The 16,750-nt window shown below is 29.4% G+C and overlaps 1 long non-coding RNA gene across 1 annotated transcript; it reads left to right on the top strand.

The window, feature by feature from the left end:
* The first annotated feature begins 13,835 nt into the window (after positions 1–13,835).
* LOC142329298 (uncharacterized) lies at positions 13,836–15,810 on the top strand. Its single transcript, XR_012757447.1, has 2 exons — positions 13,836–14,080; positions 15,280–15,810. It is a non-coding gene; the product is annotated as an uncharacterized LOC142329298 (long non-coding RNA).
* Positions 15,811–16,750: the final 940 nt, after the last annotated feature.

Below are 16,750 nucleotides of genomic sequence, written 5' to 3'. Positions count from 1 at the left end.
ATTGTATTTAGAAATATCTAAACCATGGTCGATCATAATTTCTTACATCTACTCTCATCGAGTTGTGATGGCGAAAGAATCACTAGTTTTGACTAGAGCAATTGAGTTATTTTTAACGTTTAATGTCGCGCTTTCAATTCTGCGGTGCACGATTTCATTTGACATTGGTATCGTATCTAGCTGTTAAAGCTGGCAATTCATCCAACATCCAAGTTACCATATCTTCTTCAGGAGATAATAACTGCTCTTTACCGATTATATGAGCTTTTCCACATGTTTCTATTTTTAAGCTCACTAGGAAAGATACATAGACTGCTTCATAAATACTGACTATGAAAGGAGATATATTTTTCTTTGTGCATTTTATCTCTATTGACAATTTTTGAACAAAATAATCCTTAGGTTTATTTTCTAATGTCGAATGTTTAGTATTAAAGTAATCTTTCAATAATGAAGGTTTCATGCTTTGATTCAAAAAAAATTTAAAGCAGATTACACATCAAGGTTCATTGTTTATATTCGTGACAGTAATGTATTTTTATTCTTATTTTTCAAATAAGTTCCTTGAATTTTTTGCGCAAAAATACCTTGATTTAGAATAAATTATAATTACATTATAAAAATTCCTATTAAACAACAATGTCGAAAACAAAATCATATCATTTATGGAGATAATATAACTCCTGTTTAAAAGATTATCGACTCAAGTTGTATCGATAAACCTAACATGGAATCATCGAATGAACTTCCTGTAAAAAATAAAATCTCGATTTTTTTATTACCAGGAAGATATCTAATTATTTTCAGGTACTTGTTTTTTGTTTTTGATTTGATTTTTTATTCATTTATTTTAAAATTTTGATAATATCTGGTAACTTTTTATTGTAATCAATGTAATTTTTGTTTTCTAAAAATCTGTTTTTATTTATTAATTACTAGCAGACCCGGCAATGCTTCGCTACTGCTAGATTTGAGTACGTATATATATATATATATATATATATATATATATATAGATTAACTGAACACAACTGGAAATTTGATAAAACATTAAAAAACTGAACATTACGGAACTACACAAAATTTAACCTTTCAGTTTATAAAAGTAAGAATGTAAATAAATCCAATTGTCAAAATAACACTTACCTGTCGGATTTAAAGCAAACTACTCTCTAAACACAGTAATAGGTTCAAAATACCCCTAACTTTGTTTCTACTGGTCAGATCGAGGATTTCAAAAGCTTTAAACCTTCTCCGGACAAGGCGGACCATTTTGCAAAAACCTGGGCGTAAATCGGTCCAGTAGTTTTTTAGTCTATAGCGAACATATATACGAACATTGCCTTTTATATAAATAGAAGAAAGTTTGTTTGTATATTTGTTTGTTTGTTTCGTCAATATTTAGAAACCGACGCCACCTAGCAGGTATTGGTTTTGCAGAAATTTTTCTTTTCACGTAACTAATGTATATTTTGAATATGAGCCAGATCGATAAATAAATACAAATTTTCCAAATATCTTAACTCCAGCGCCATCTAGCGGATCCATTTTTGCAGTGGTATTTATTTCCATGTAACTAATACATATTCTGAATATGAGCGAAATCGGACGATCAAAATTTTTTCGAAATATCTCGACGCTAGCTGGTCCTAGCTGGTCAATTTTTAAAAAAAATATTTCTTTTCCCATAACTAATATATATTCTAAATATGAGCCAAATCAGATCATACGTACAATTTTTCGAAAATCTCGACCCCAGCGCCACCTAGCGGGTCCAAACTAATATAGAGACCTTCGCGTGCGTGCGCACAATTCACCAAAGTTTCATCGCAATCGGATGAATGTAAAGGAAAGCATACGGGACAAACAAACATTCATTTTTACTTCCTTGTACGAAGTAAAGGAAGTATTGTGATCGTGAAAAATTTTGGTTTTCAGTTTTCAACGGAAATATCCATTTTGACTAGTTTCGGCGAGACGTCTGTACGTACAATACATATGAATCTCGCATAACTAAAAACTATTAGCCGTAGGATGTTGAAATATTGGGTTTAGAACTGTTGTAACATCTAGTTGTGTATCTCCCCTTTTGATTGCAATCGACTGAACCAAAAGTGTCCAAATAAGTCCAAAAATTTGAATTTTGGACTTTTTCTTAACGGCAGTACTAAGCCCTCATTGAGAGCTTCTCAACGATATATCATAAGTGGTACTTATATTCACTGGTTCCAGAGTTATAGCCAAATACAATTATAATTAATGAAATATTTGGATCTTATACGGGGAAGGCACATCGGTTCGAATCAGGCTTAATCTCCTTTAATTAATTTAAATTTATCAATTTATTAATAATTATTAACTTCTGATTGTAAAAAAAATTACGATAAATAATAATTCAATAATAACAATGAAAACAGAAAAGAAAAAATATCAGAAGTTATTAATGAAATACAATTTTATGTACGTGCTTTTCATTTAAAAAAAATGTTGTATGTAATTTAATAGGCATACAAGAAAATAATGTGGTGACCACATCAGTATTTTATATATATTGATTAGGTACACAATTCTTAATATTATTATTACTGGTTAACATATTTTTATTTTTGTACTTTATTTCCTCCAGCGCACAATTTGGTGGTACAAAAAATAAAATACTTCTTCTTTTTACCCACGACGGAATTAATACGGTATATGCGTTTGGAGTAAGAGGCTGTGGGTGTATGTGTATGTCTGTTACAATTACCTCAAAAACTACTGGACCGATTTCGAAGCGGTTTTTTACATTACAAAGAAAAATATATCACTTCAGAACAGATTCTTAGATATGTTTTACGATTACAGACCACCGAGGACGCTGCAGTAAATGTGTTTTTCTAAAACGGTTGGGCCGATTTTGATGCGGATTTTTGCATTATATAAGTATCACCTCAGAGCATGTTTTGTAAGGTTTTTGAAATATGTTAAAAGATTAATATGGTATCACTATCCATTTTAATAATATCCATTTTGACCATCCTGAATCCATTTTGACTAGTTTCTACTTACGTATGTATGTATCTCGCGTAACTCAAAAAGGATTAGCCGTAGGATGTTGAAATTTTGGATTTAGGACTGTTGTAACAGTCCTGTTGTAACAGTTGTGTACCACCCATTTTGATTGCAATCGACTGAACCAAAAGTGTCCAAATAAGCCCAAAAATTTGGGTTTTGGACTTTTTCTTAACTGCAGTAATAAGCCCTCATTGAGAACTTTTCAACGATATATCATAAGTGGTACTTATTTTCATTGATTCCAGAGTTATTGCCAAATTACATTTTTATTAATGAAATATTTGGATTTTACTAGGGGAAGGCACATCGGTTCGAATCAGACTTCATCTTCTTTTCGTTTTTTTAACCTTTTTTTAATTTAAATATATTTATTTATTAATAATTATTAAACTGTAATTGTAAAAAAAATTACGATAAATATTAATTCAATAACAAAATATATATATATATATAAAATATACATATATATATATATATATATATATATATATATATATATATATATATATATATATATGTATATGTATATATACGTATGTATATATATGTATATAAAAAATATCAGAAGATATTAATGAAATAATGTTTTATGTACTTTTCATTTTAAAAAGATATGTGTATATGTAATTTAATGGACGTACAAGGAAGTCATTTAGTGTTCACATCAGATTTTTTATATTATATTGGTATTGCCTAATTATTAGCTTTTACTAACTTATAAACAAATATTTGATTTAGGAATATTACGTATGCGTATATATGGGGGTCCACGTACGTAAAGTTAGGATTCAGGGGATCCACAAAGCAAAAAAGGTTGAGAACCCTTGCTCTAGAGGATATCAAAATACCAGTTCATATTTTTCTTTTAAATTATTATCTTTAGTATTTTTTTTTACACATTTGGGATTAAATCACATTTGGGATGTGGGATTAAATAAATCCGGGAAAGTTTTTATCCGCATTACCAATTTATTTTATATTTGTTCGTTATGGATGCATATCCAGAGAAGTATTTCTGATGGTAACAATAAAAACAAATAAATTTGTAGCAACTTTCGTAGAAACACACTTTTTTTATGAAGAGATCTGCTCCGAAAAACCAGATAAAATTAGTTTTTCATCCGGAGGTTCCGGGTTCGAATCCCGGTCAGGCATGGCGTTTTTCACACACGCTACAAATCATCATTCATCTCATTCTCTGAACCAATACCTAACAGAGGTCACGGAGGTTACAAAAAAAAAAAATAATAAAAAATAAAATTACTAACCCACTCTGGAGAACACCAGATGGTAAAGAGGATTATTATCATAAACAAGGTGATAACATATTTACACGATATTTTTCAAAAAAATTACGAATAACAGCATTCGCTTATATGCGGTTACAGTTTAATATTCAGATTTAGATTCTGTTTGTTAATTATTGACGCGGTAGCGTAAGTCAATTTCCACAATGTATTTTATTATACACGCACACCATTAACGGGTATATCGTACGGACGTTGCATCATATTTATGTCGTCAGCATTTCAGTACATAAAGAATCGAGAATAAATGATGAACAGGTAGTAAAGTAGATTGTAAAATATTTTTATTCTTTCTTTCTTTAACTGAAACAAAATAATGAAAAAGATTCTAAATTCGACCGCTAGTTTTATTTTTACTTATTCATTTTACTTATTGCATGGGTTTTGTGATACTTTATTATTGTAAGTTTTTCTGTGTAATTTAAGCGGAAGAATTTTTTTAAACAAAAATTATATCCTCTATTTAGATGATTTGAAAGTTTTTTTTTGAGTTTTTTATCGCTTACTATTGAACCTTTATTGCGTAATACGTAGTTTCATATCATTCTGATATTTATATCACTTTCTCTAATATTTATATTTTTCCCAGGTAACTTAGAATAAAAAAAAATATTTCTGCTACTCTCAAGGGTTTCTTTTACTTCCGGAGACGTCGGTTGAGAAATCGGTCAGTCGACCGATGTCTGATATTTGATGACATTCTCCATTTCTTTCTATTTTGTGCCGTTTTTTTTAACTTCATCATACTTAATTACTAAAACCTGGTCCTCGATTATCTGTTTCATAATATAAATTCCTATTATAATATTCCCCTGCCTTAAGATTTTGACCTATTCGTCCCTCCATCACAGAATTAACTAAACTTTATCTTAACGGACCAAAATCTTATATTACTTGGTGGATGTCTTTGTACCGCCAAAATTATTGCAGCAAAAATGTAATAACATCATTACAATCATCAATGTTTGCTGAGAAAGATACATAAAACACTTGTGTATCGTTTTACATGTTTTTTAACGTCGTGAAAATATTAAGAACACGGTTTTTAGAAGATTTCCGGAAAATCAGTATTTGAAGAGCTATAAGAAAATAACGGGGATTAAAAATAAATTCTAAAATGTTATACATCTAATCCTTATATATTAGTTTACTTATTCGATTAACGATTTTTAAAACGCCAAGACGTTTTTTGCAAAAGAATCGCATTTCAGGATCTGATGGGTGTTTAGTGATAGATTTTGTGTCGTTGAAATAGTAAACGTAACACGAATTTGAGTATAAGAATTTGAAGTCGAAATAAAATGCCAGGTAATGGACGTAGATTTGGAATTGAAGAGTTGCATTCCAATCCGTCCTAAATAATTTTTTATCAAAAGTAGGTTAGTATTTATCTTGTAGTCAAGTCATAATGTCGTGGGAATATACTGCAGTTGTATTTGTTTCAAACGGTACTATTTCTCGTATGCTTCAATAAAATTTTCATTTTTTCCAAACTAGCCTACGTTATATGGTGTTTTCCAAATAAGCCTAGTCAACAAATCAGCTGACTGCAAGGCTGCAATATTTACCACAATCCAATACACTACAACCGCAATAAGATGTGTATATATGTGCAGACATGTTTATACTATTTGTTTTACTGAATTATTGAAAGTATTAGAAAAAGTATTAGATCAAGGCTGACTACAAACAAATACCAAAAACTTCCATTCAAACTTCTTGATCGGCGAGTACTTATTTATATCAAGGAATCTAAAAAAATACAAACTTAAAAAAAAGTACACTTTACCAGATATACACGAATTATTGAAGAAAAAAGTGCAACTAAATGAAGCGTATTTCAAATATTCAAATTATTTCATTATTTCGTATTTCAAATGCTTCATTTCAAAATATTCAGCACGTCAGCCACATAAACAAAGAAAAAAAGAATGATGTTCTTAAACTTTTACGACATGTATCCCTTAATGATGAAGAAAAATATTTTTATGATAATGCTTTGGGAACAGAGTGTAATGGAAATGATGTAGTGGTTTATGAAGGGATTAGTGAAGAAAATGAACAATTTTTTTAATTTTTTAAATGTTATATTTCTGATATTTACTTTCGTTGTTTTTCCTTTTCGCCAGAATCTCTTACATCTACAGATATTTTTTTTATAAATTCTTTTAATAAATTTATTATAATGGAAACTTGTAAAAGGTCATTATTTTCTCCTTGTTATTAGTCTTAAATAATATCATTAGCTAAACAGTAGTACTTAGTTCATTCAAAACTACCCTCAGTCAGTGCCTTGGAAGTGACTCATTTTAATCTTGGAAAGTTTTGCTACACATTAACTCTAGAATTAGAAAAAAATATTCAAATTAGATTTAAAAAATTTCATATTACAAATTTTTGAAAATATTTATAAATTTTCAGCTGACATTTTTCACTATTTCACAAATTATTAGTGTTTTATTAGTTTCTCAAAAATCTGAAAAAATGACAGAAGAGTTTGAATAGCTTTTTAACTAATTCAGGAATAAAAAGGTAAGCGTAGAACAGCAGTTCTCTCGTTCAATAGTCTGGTTGTAATGCATTATGTAATTTTTATGTTACTGAATTCATATTTTACTTCTTGCACCAGGATATATCTTCAGTTGAAACTAGTTGTAATTTTTTTTTTAATAGCTATCCAAAGTTTAATTTACCAAAAAACTCCTGAAAAACTATATTTTTTCGTTTTCAAGCTAATAAAAAGAAAACGTAAAACAGATCGCAAGAGCAGTTTTATAATATTTTCGCAGAAGAGACTGATGATTCTAATGGTGTAATTAAACTTCATCGTGTAACTTTTTTTTATAACACAATCACACGTCAGAGTCATCCGCCATATTATATGACGGTTAGTATAGTTAGTCTATGAACAAGACTCTGGTACAAAATTCTCTCCTTTTTTATTCGTCTTAAAATTTCTCGATTCTAATTTTATCGATCTACCTTATTTTCAACATCCACTGCACTTAAAAGATCTTTATTCATTTCCTTCAACTTTCCCGGGAAAGGAAATATTAAGGTGTAAAGAAAAGTTAAAGGTTAGTGAAAGTTTAGTTAAGTTAAAGAAAAGTAAAAGGTTTCAAATTTCTATATTAAAGGGGAAATTATGGTGATCATGTCAAAAATGGAGTGTCGGGGTTTGTGCAAATCTTTACGTTTTAGGGTACAACTAGTTTATCTAGATAAAAAGTCTGATGTGGACACCGCTTGACTTCCTTGTACGACTATTAAATTACATATACACATTTTTTTACGATCAGAGGTTAATAATTAGTAATAAATCAATATATTTAAATTTAAAAAAAAAATTTAAATGAATTAAAAAAAAGAAAGAAATACAGGTAAAAAAAAGGTACGAACGCACTTCGAACAGATGTGCCTTCCCTTGTAAGATCCAAATAATTCATTAATTAAAATTTTATTTAACTATAATTCTGGAATCAATGAAAATAAGTACCACTTATGATATATTGTTGAAAAGTTGTCAATGAGGGCTTATTAATGAAGTTAAGAAAAAGTCCAAACTCCAAATTGTTTTGGATTATGGCTTTTTTTGGACACTTTTGGTTCAGTAAATTGCAATCAAAAGGGAAGCTGCACAACTAGACGTTACAACAGTTATAAATTTAAAATTTCAACATCCTACGGCTAATCATTTTTGAGTTATTTGAGATACAAACGTATAGAAAGAAGTCACGCCAAAACTAGTCAAAATGGATTCAGGGATGGTCAAAATGGATATTTCCGTTGAAATCTGCAAACCGAAATGTTTGCAGATTTCAACGGAAATATCCATTACTTCGTATTCTTACTTCGTACAAGGAAGTAAAAAAAAATGAATGTAAGCGCGAACGTTTATACGTATGAGTGAGTGGTAAGGGTAAAATTTGGACTAACCACCTATACTTTCTCTTAAAATAATCTTGACTCCGAATTCTCTTAAAATAATCTTGACTCCGAATTCTCTTAAAATAATTTGCACTTTAATTTCACTTTAAAATAATTTTGTCTTTAGTGTTCACATCTTTTGATTCTATTGTGAATTCTCTTAAAATAATTTCACTGGACTGCAGTCCGTTAAATTCTTATACTGCAAATTCAATTTTCATATTGATACTTAAATCGTCTATAATGTTCTGTGTTAATAGTATCAACTAATTTATAAAATTCAGTCCACCGATCAGCATTCAAAACAATTCGATCACTACCGATCTGTAAAACAATTTCTGTCTTGTTTTTAACTCCGCGAACTTTCATCATAACGTTATCGGTAAAATTAATATTTGTTACCAATTTCTCGTCTTTTTTACCGTACAAAAGAAGATTTTTGGAAAAGGATAGATGAGAACAGTTGTTGAACCTAGTACCTCAATGCATTAATTGAACTACACTTTGGCAGAGTCACCACTCATCACGATCACACTTTGCGGTCTGTAGCTGTGGATCTTTAATTCAATCTGCTGCAATTCTATACGATTACAATTTGCGGTCTATAACTTACATACTTCTTGTTTTGTACAACCGGTAACTGTGAAAAGTTTTCATTGAAAAGTAATTAGTTTTAATATTATTCATTTCCGTTAATAAATTATAAAACTATATATTATATTCGAAAAATTTTTGACTAAACTTTTGAGTAAAAATAATCCCCATTTATCGACGAATAATTTAATGATGAAATAATTTACATACAGACTGTATTTAATAGTTAAAAAGACTAACAACAGAGTATCATCTACACATTTTCCTATTCACACACACACACACACTCTCTCTCACTCTCTCTCACTCACTCTCTCTCTCATTCTCTCTCTCTCTCATTCTCTCTCACTCACTCTCTCTCTCTCTCTCTCTCTCTCTCGCTCTCTCTCTCTCTCTCTCTCTCTCTCTCTCTCTCTCTCACTCTCTCTCTCTCTCTCTCTCTCTCTCTCTCTCTCTCTCTCTCTTTGGATACTATGACAAAACTCGTTATCACTTAACTTTTACACTACACTTCAGATCTTTTTTAAAACCTTTTAAAAACAAGTAATTACATCTTCAAACAACATCAACCGTGTTTTCTTTTCCGACAACATAAGGAAGTAACTACACGCGCGATACCTTTCACAAAATCTCCCCTCATTCAAAGATTTTCTTAATGTTTTAAATTGAGTTACAAATACGTTAATCTTCCATTTTATCTTTATCATACATAGAAAAAATATTTTCCCAACCGAGATTATCAGCCACTTCTCTACACATAGTTATATGTTCACGCTTTATTTTAAAATCAATAACAGAACATTCGAATTATATATTTTTAAGAATACAGTAAATTATTAGCTCATAATCTACAGAATTCTTTCGTTTCCATTTGTTTCTTAGATCATCAAACACACGATAGAAATCAAAATAAGATTTATTAATAATAATCGTAAATATTGCATAGGTTAATTACATTAACCTGTTAACAATTAATCCGTTACTTTTATACGGATTTGAATGCTAGATCGTAGATATCGGTGTTCTTTGATGGTTGAGTTTCAATTAACCACACGTCTCAGAAATGGTCGACCTGAGACTGTACGCTTCATTTACACTCACACCTATCATCCTCATTCATTCTCTGAAGTAATACCTGACAGTACTTCCGGAGGCTAAACAGAAAAAGAAAAAAAAAGGTTAATGCCTGATCAACAATATACCTCTAATAACATTTTTTTTTAAATTTTAAACGGTTAGAAATTATATATTGTTTATTATAATGGTCCTCATATTCAAAAAAATAATTGGTATTAAAAAAATTGTTTGTAATATACTCCACAAAGCAATTAGTACACGTTTGGGAATTCCATCAGAATGTTGAAGAATCAGAGATTTCATCATCAGATAGGTAAAAAATTAGCCACACCTTCGAAATTAACTATTGATTTTCAACTGGTTAGGTACTTTTATACAGTTTTTTTTAATAACACAGTATTTCCACAGTATCTTTTACATAGTATCTCCAAAGATATCTAATAATATTAACAACACAAACAGAATAAAAATAACAGGAAGCAAGAAGCAGGTAGAATATAAAGTAAGGGGAAACAAGAGAAGGTAGTTAATAAAGGAAAAAATAAATATAAAAATAAAATAAATAAAGGAAATGTTTATTAAAATAAAAGAAAAAAATATGAATAAACAAAAAGTAGTTATAAATAATGTTCCAACTACTATAGAAACAACTATAAAAGATTTACTTAGAATTTATTTAAAAGAGTAACCGATGCTTGAATAGTAGACTTTTTACAGAAAATAAAGGACATCTTGTTACAGATATAACGGATATAAAATATATTGGTAACTAATATAAACAAAAAGGATTGTTTAAGCTATTAAAGATCCTATTTGTGACAACATAATGATTTTTAAAATTTTAGATGCAAAAAATGGCAAACTTTAAAAAAAAACGGAATATTAGTGGTTAAAAAAGAAATTTGCGAATCTTATAACACGTATTTACGTGATCAATTTTTCAAGCTCAAGTTAGCAAGACATTGGGTTAAGTCTAAAAAAACCTAAAAATCTATTGTAAACAAGAACTTATAAAATTAAAACAAATTTTAAGAAAAGTACTGGAATGCTGTTTTCGAGAGATACAGAGGCGAATCTATAATAATCATATACAAAGTGGAACTTGCAGACGTTAAAATAGAACAAATTTTAGATTTACCTGGAATTTTAAATAAAATTAGAAGTGACAATTGAATTTGGATGTTAGTCGTGATTTTACAAAATTTTATTTAATAAAAGATAAATGGAAACATATTTAAACAAAAATTACAAATTTTCCATAGTTGGGAATAAGTTCGATAATAACACCATGAAAGTAATTATTAAAAATGACAACACTGTAGGATTAAATTGCTTAAAATGTATTTTAACATGTTGTTCCTCCCATTCTTCAGAATATAAGTAATTTTTTTCGTAAACAGCTTTTTCTAAACATTTTTACTCTCTTCTTCTGCGATAATCTTTTGGTTTGTTTGGAAGAGAAAAGTAGTAACATCCCATAGTTATTTCTTTTAATCTAGCATCGCCAATGTTTAAAACTTTACTGTAGTTGTATATTAATTTTTTTGAGGCAATTTTTATTTTCGTTGCTTTAAGGCAATTACAAAAATTTAAAACCATATTTTCTCAGAGAGGCTTTGTAGCAAGTCCTTTTTATGTATTTACATTTAAGTTAGATAAAGGAAGAGTTTTGTGTGGAACTTTCGGGGTCAGAGGAAGGCGCGGTGATCGTGCTTCCGCGAAGCGGTTAATCCGATAGTTGACGGTTGTAAGTTATGGTAGGTAGTCGTGGTTGGAAGAGGTTATACGAAAGTAATAGTAGGTTGTGTAAATGCACTGACGAAAACGTTTGCCGAGGTATTTGCATCGGTGGTCCTGACAGGGGCCAAACTAATTACTGTATTGTATTATCAAGTTTAGAGAGTTTAGAGAGTCTAAAAGACGACCTCAACCAAAGCCCATCAGGACTAGGAATGGAGGGGATGGTGTGGCGACTGCGATCGTCACAAGGCACCCCTACGGGAGTCAAGATTTGAGATAGAAACTCTAAAACGTATATTTGTCACAATTTTTAGGTGTACTTTTACAAAAGTGATTTGTGTCCACCCATTTTATGATTTTTATTAACGATTGATTCTTTTTAAAATGAATTTTTTATTTCAAATTTTAGATAAGCAAAAAAATATCATGACGTAAGATTCAACTACCAATTCCCAATTACATGATATTTACCCTAAACAGATTCAAGTCTAATACAGAAATCGTAAATAGTTGGAAATAAATAGGGGGCTGTTAAACTAATTGGTTTACAAATTGACTAACTTTAAAAGAGAAAGTTGAAATTATTTTAAAGATTTTGTGGTTTTAAGATTTTTGTAATATTGTTTTTAACTTGTTTTCACTTAGAAAGAAGATGGTTATATTTTATTTTAGATGAGAATTTTATTTGGTGGTGTACCGACTGAAATGGTTTTCGGTAAACCACTGTCGGTCTTTCCATCAAAAATATTTTTCTTCTTGTCTGTACTCAACGCTGCAATAGCAGCAGTGAAGGATTTTACTTGGTCCGACAAAGCCTGGACCAACTTGGTCAGTTCTTTGCATGATGCGCACTCGTTCTCTTTTTGCACATTATTGGATAGAACCTGAACGAAACTAACACCGGGCGTACAGGATTCCTCATATTGAGGGATTTTCTGTATACCCGACAAATACAAAAGACACTTTTTTTCCTCAGTACAAATCCTTAATATGGCCTGTTCCTTCTTATAAAGGGAGCATTCTCGACACCTTGCCGAATGTGAACCTTTACATTTAAAGATTTTTCAGCTTCAATTCATGCGCTATCATCATGCCCTGTATGGCTGCAACGCGCACGAATTATCTCAATCAGTGTCGTTAACATTTAAATTTAGTGTTACCGTTTCGTTAAGCGTTTTGTTTTCATCTATCCTTCAATCACTGCTATATATTAACCAGGTAGATTTGTAGTTCCGCTAGAAATCAAGTAAGAAGTTTATCTAGTTCTAGTGAAAATTTATTACTCCAGCTACTTACGTGGTAGAGAATAGTCGTCTAGTAAATTAAAATTGTGTTTCTGAACTGTACGGTAAGAAAAGATATAAATTACATTTACTTTGAAAAAACTTAAGAGAATTACCCTCATAAAAATTTAATCGAGGTTTTATATTTTAATCCTAATTCCTAATCTGCTTCTTTGCTCAATTTACAATATTATTTAAAGATATTAATTTTATTATTAGACCTATCTACTTTATTATATTGCCCTAATTTTTTTTTCTTATCTTCTTTTGTTTTTAGTTTCTGCTTGTTTATAATGTATACATTTAGTTTATCTGTTAGTAGTATTTTATCTATGTTAAATGTGGTTACAATATTTTTATGCAGTTTTAACAATTGTGATAAATCTGTTTTCCCCCAGATTTTAATAGCATACAATAGATAAGGTTGTACGAAAGCGGAGTACACTGATTTTTTAAACGTGCTAGAGAAGTGTTCAGTAAAGAATAAAGAGGCATGTAAATTGTTGATTGAAAACTGCCCTTGGTGGAAAGAGCATCTGGAAAAACGAAAATTTCTGGAGAAAATCAATAATAGTCCGATTTTGATACTCTAATTTGGTATTATAAAATTATTTTTTTAACAATTAATTAAAAAAAAAAAGTAATATTAGTTGTCTACTTTCAGTAGTATTATTTATGTTTTGATAAATTAGAACTGTTATCACGATTTTCGTAATTATTTTCACGTGTTATTGCACAAATGAGTTACATAAAAATTATTTATCTATTTTATTATATGTTGAATGCTTTTAAATTTATCGATATCAAAATTTTGTGTACGATTAATTTGTTTGATAACGATTTAATTTTTCTATCGAGTAGTTTTACCAAATGGAATAAGTATTATTAATCTGAATCTAACATTAGCCGGACCTAGTTTATCTTGTTTTATTCTATACTTAATATAGGTAGTGTTAAAAATGCTTGTGCTTTAGTGCTGTTTTACTTTGATAGTCGTTGATTCAGTAAAATTCTGAATAATTTTTAAAGAAGGGAACAACGGCTAAGAAGTTGATACTCCTTGTTTTCATATTCCTAACCGTTTTTGTTATCTCATATGTAAGTATCTAAAATTATTTTTGCTGCAATTATTAAATTCCGAATTCTGAAATTTTATACTATAAATTTTAATTTGGAAAGATTTCGTGAACGAAACGAATCTTTTAATTAGCGGTTAAAATACACAATAGAAATCAGTTTATTTTGGGACTCTTTAACTAGAACTTGATATATCAGATTAAATCTGAAACACTGTAATTTATTATTTTTAAGTTTCCCCGAGTCTGATAACATAAATATTTTAATGTTAAAAATAATACACGCTAATATTATTACTTTTAAAAGGTAAAAGTAACATATTAAAAGTAAATTTTCTTTGCGTGTTCACATGTAGCCTAAGTTGGAATTGTATTTTTTTATAAGTGGTAGACCTATTAAGGATAAAGATTAATGTGGAAAATTGTAACAACATATAAATGGTAAATTTATTTTTCGTATGGCTGTGGTTACACATCTCATATGATTAGGATGATTTTTGTTGTTCGTGTGATTTTTTACCATTTTTACTTCCTTGTATGAAGTAAAGGAAGTATTGTGATGGCGAAAAATTTCAGATTTCAACGGAAATATCCATTTTGATTATTCCTGAATCCATTTTGACTAGTTTCGGCGTGATGTGTGTACGTTTGTATTTTGCATAACTCAAAAATGATTAGCCGTAGGACGCTAAAATTTTGGATTTAGGACTGTTGTAACATCTAGTTGTGCACCTCCCCTTTAGTTTGCAATCGAATGGACCAGAAGTGTCAAAAGAAGCTCAAAATCCAAAAACATTTAAATTTTTGACTTTTTCTTAACTGCTTATAAGCCCTCATAAGCATACAAGGAAGTCATGTGTGTCTACATTAGATTTTTTAACGGGTAAAAAGAATGTTTGACTAATTTGAGATAGATTTTCCACACTTACGTTTTTGTCAGAACGTCTGTGACAACAGAATTCGTATTTATTCAATTAACAAAGAAGTTTTCCAAGAACAGTAAAAGACGTTATTAACAGCAAAGAAATATTTACATTGATTTTTCTTTTGTTATTAATATTTTATAGAAATTTAGTAAATTATTACTTTAATTGTGTTGCATTGGTTTAGTTTTATGTTCGTTTAGTACAAAGTACTGTAACATTTTACAGATTTTTAAAAATTAGAGGCTATGTTTCAAACAATAATTTTTATAATTGCGCTTTTATTTTTTGTTTGCAGGAAGAAAATTATGTAAATTAAGAGATCGGATGCGACAGTTTCAAGCAGGTTGTCAATTCGTTTGCGTTTGTGGACAAACAATGTTGTTGATAAAGGAATTTTTCCGTTATAGGAGAGTACTAATAGCGGCCCCACGTTGTTCTGGGAAATCCATTAATATGGTAAACAGTTACCGGTGTACCAAAACGGAAAAATAATACCAAAAAACAAAACTGAAAATTACAAATAAGTACAAAAAAGTTAAGTGAACATATGGGTCAATCCATTGAAGTTACCCAAGGGTAGTTGCTTGAACAATTAAAAAAAAACTGAAACTTACCCACTTGTATCCTACATGTCTCGGGAACAATTTTTTTTTTTTAATTTTTTATTTAAGCAGTTTACCTGTGGCGTCCATTTTGTTACGGTGCGCACACCTATTTTTGTGATTGTAAGGGTTTACGGAAAAACTCATAACTAAAAAACAATTGCTCCTGGAAGGATGAAACAAAAAGCAATTTATTAATATTTTATCAAGGTAAATGATTGATTCAGTGGTTTATTTACCTCCCTTTCTACCTTCTATGAGAAAATAAAGTTGAACATGAAAAACTGTGAAATATCACTTTTGGTAATTTTTTCAAGAGGCAGGGATAGCATACACAGTTTTAATTATTATTTTTTATGTAAGTATATGTTAGTAGTTTTACCATAAATAATTTGTGATATACTTACCCGTATATTTTTATGAATTTTTGAAAACTAATTTTTTTAAACGAATTCAAACTTTATATTCAAATAACTCAAATGAGGCTGGTGATAAAAATCTCAAATTTACACAACTTGCAAATTTTTTGTAGATTTTTATGGCAAATAAAAAGTTTTTTGTGTTGTATTGTACTAATAAAAAAGTTATAATCTCCCAAAAATTATGAAAAACCTGTTAAAAGCGATACATTTTAACTTACAAAATAAGTGTTTCAAGTTGATTTCTTGTCTTCTTGGCACTTTATATTTTTTATATATTTTTTCATATATAGCTTCTATGTTGTTGAAGTTGACGTTTTCAATACTTATAAAGTAGTTTTTTCTAAATTATTAAAATCGTCTTTTGTCACTTGAAAACAATTTGCGGTTATCTGTTTCTAGCATAGTTCCACGTGTGGAGAACATTTTACACGGAAAACAAATGCAACCATCCCATTATTTATTTTCTTTACATGTGTACTTATAAATGTGAGTAAAATGTTTGTAATAAATGATCTTTTTTCTTATAAAACAATTTCATTGTTGTTTACGTATAAAGTTATAGGTTGTTTCGCGACCACCATGTTGAGAAATGCTAGTACATATTACAAAAAAGTTTCCTTTTTTACACTATATAAATATCTATTTACTATTAAAATTTATCGATTTTAAATGGTTTTAGAATTTTTTTTGTGCGGTTCTAATAATTGCAATAAATCTCCTTTTCCTCGTATTTTAATACCAT

This window comes from Lycorma delicatula, chromosome 8 (genome assembly GCF_047948215.1).
Source record: "Lycorma delicatula isolate Av1 chromosome 8, ASM4794821v1, whole genome shotgun sequence".
NCBI classification, from domain to species: Eukaryota; Metazoa; Arthropoda; class Insecta; order Hemiptera; family Fulgoridae; genus Lycorma; species Lycorma delicatula.
This window is presented reverse-complemented; position numbering and strand designations above follow the sequence as displayed.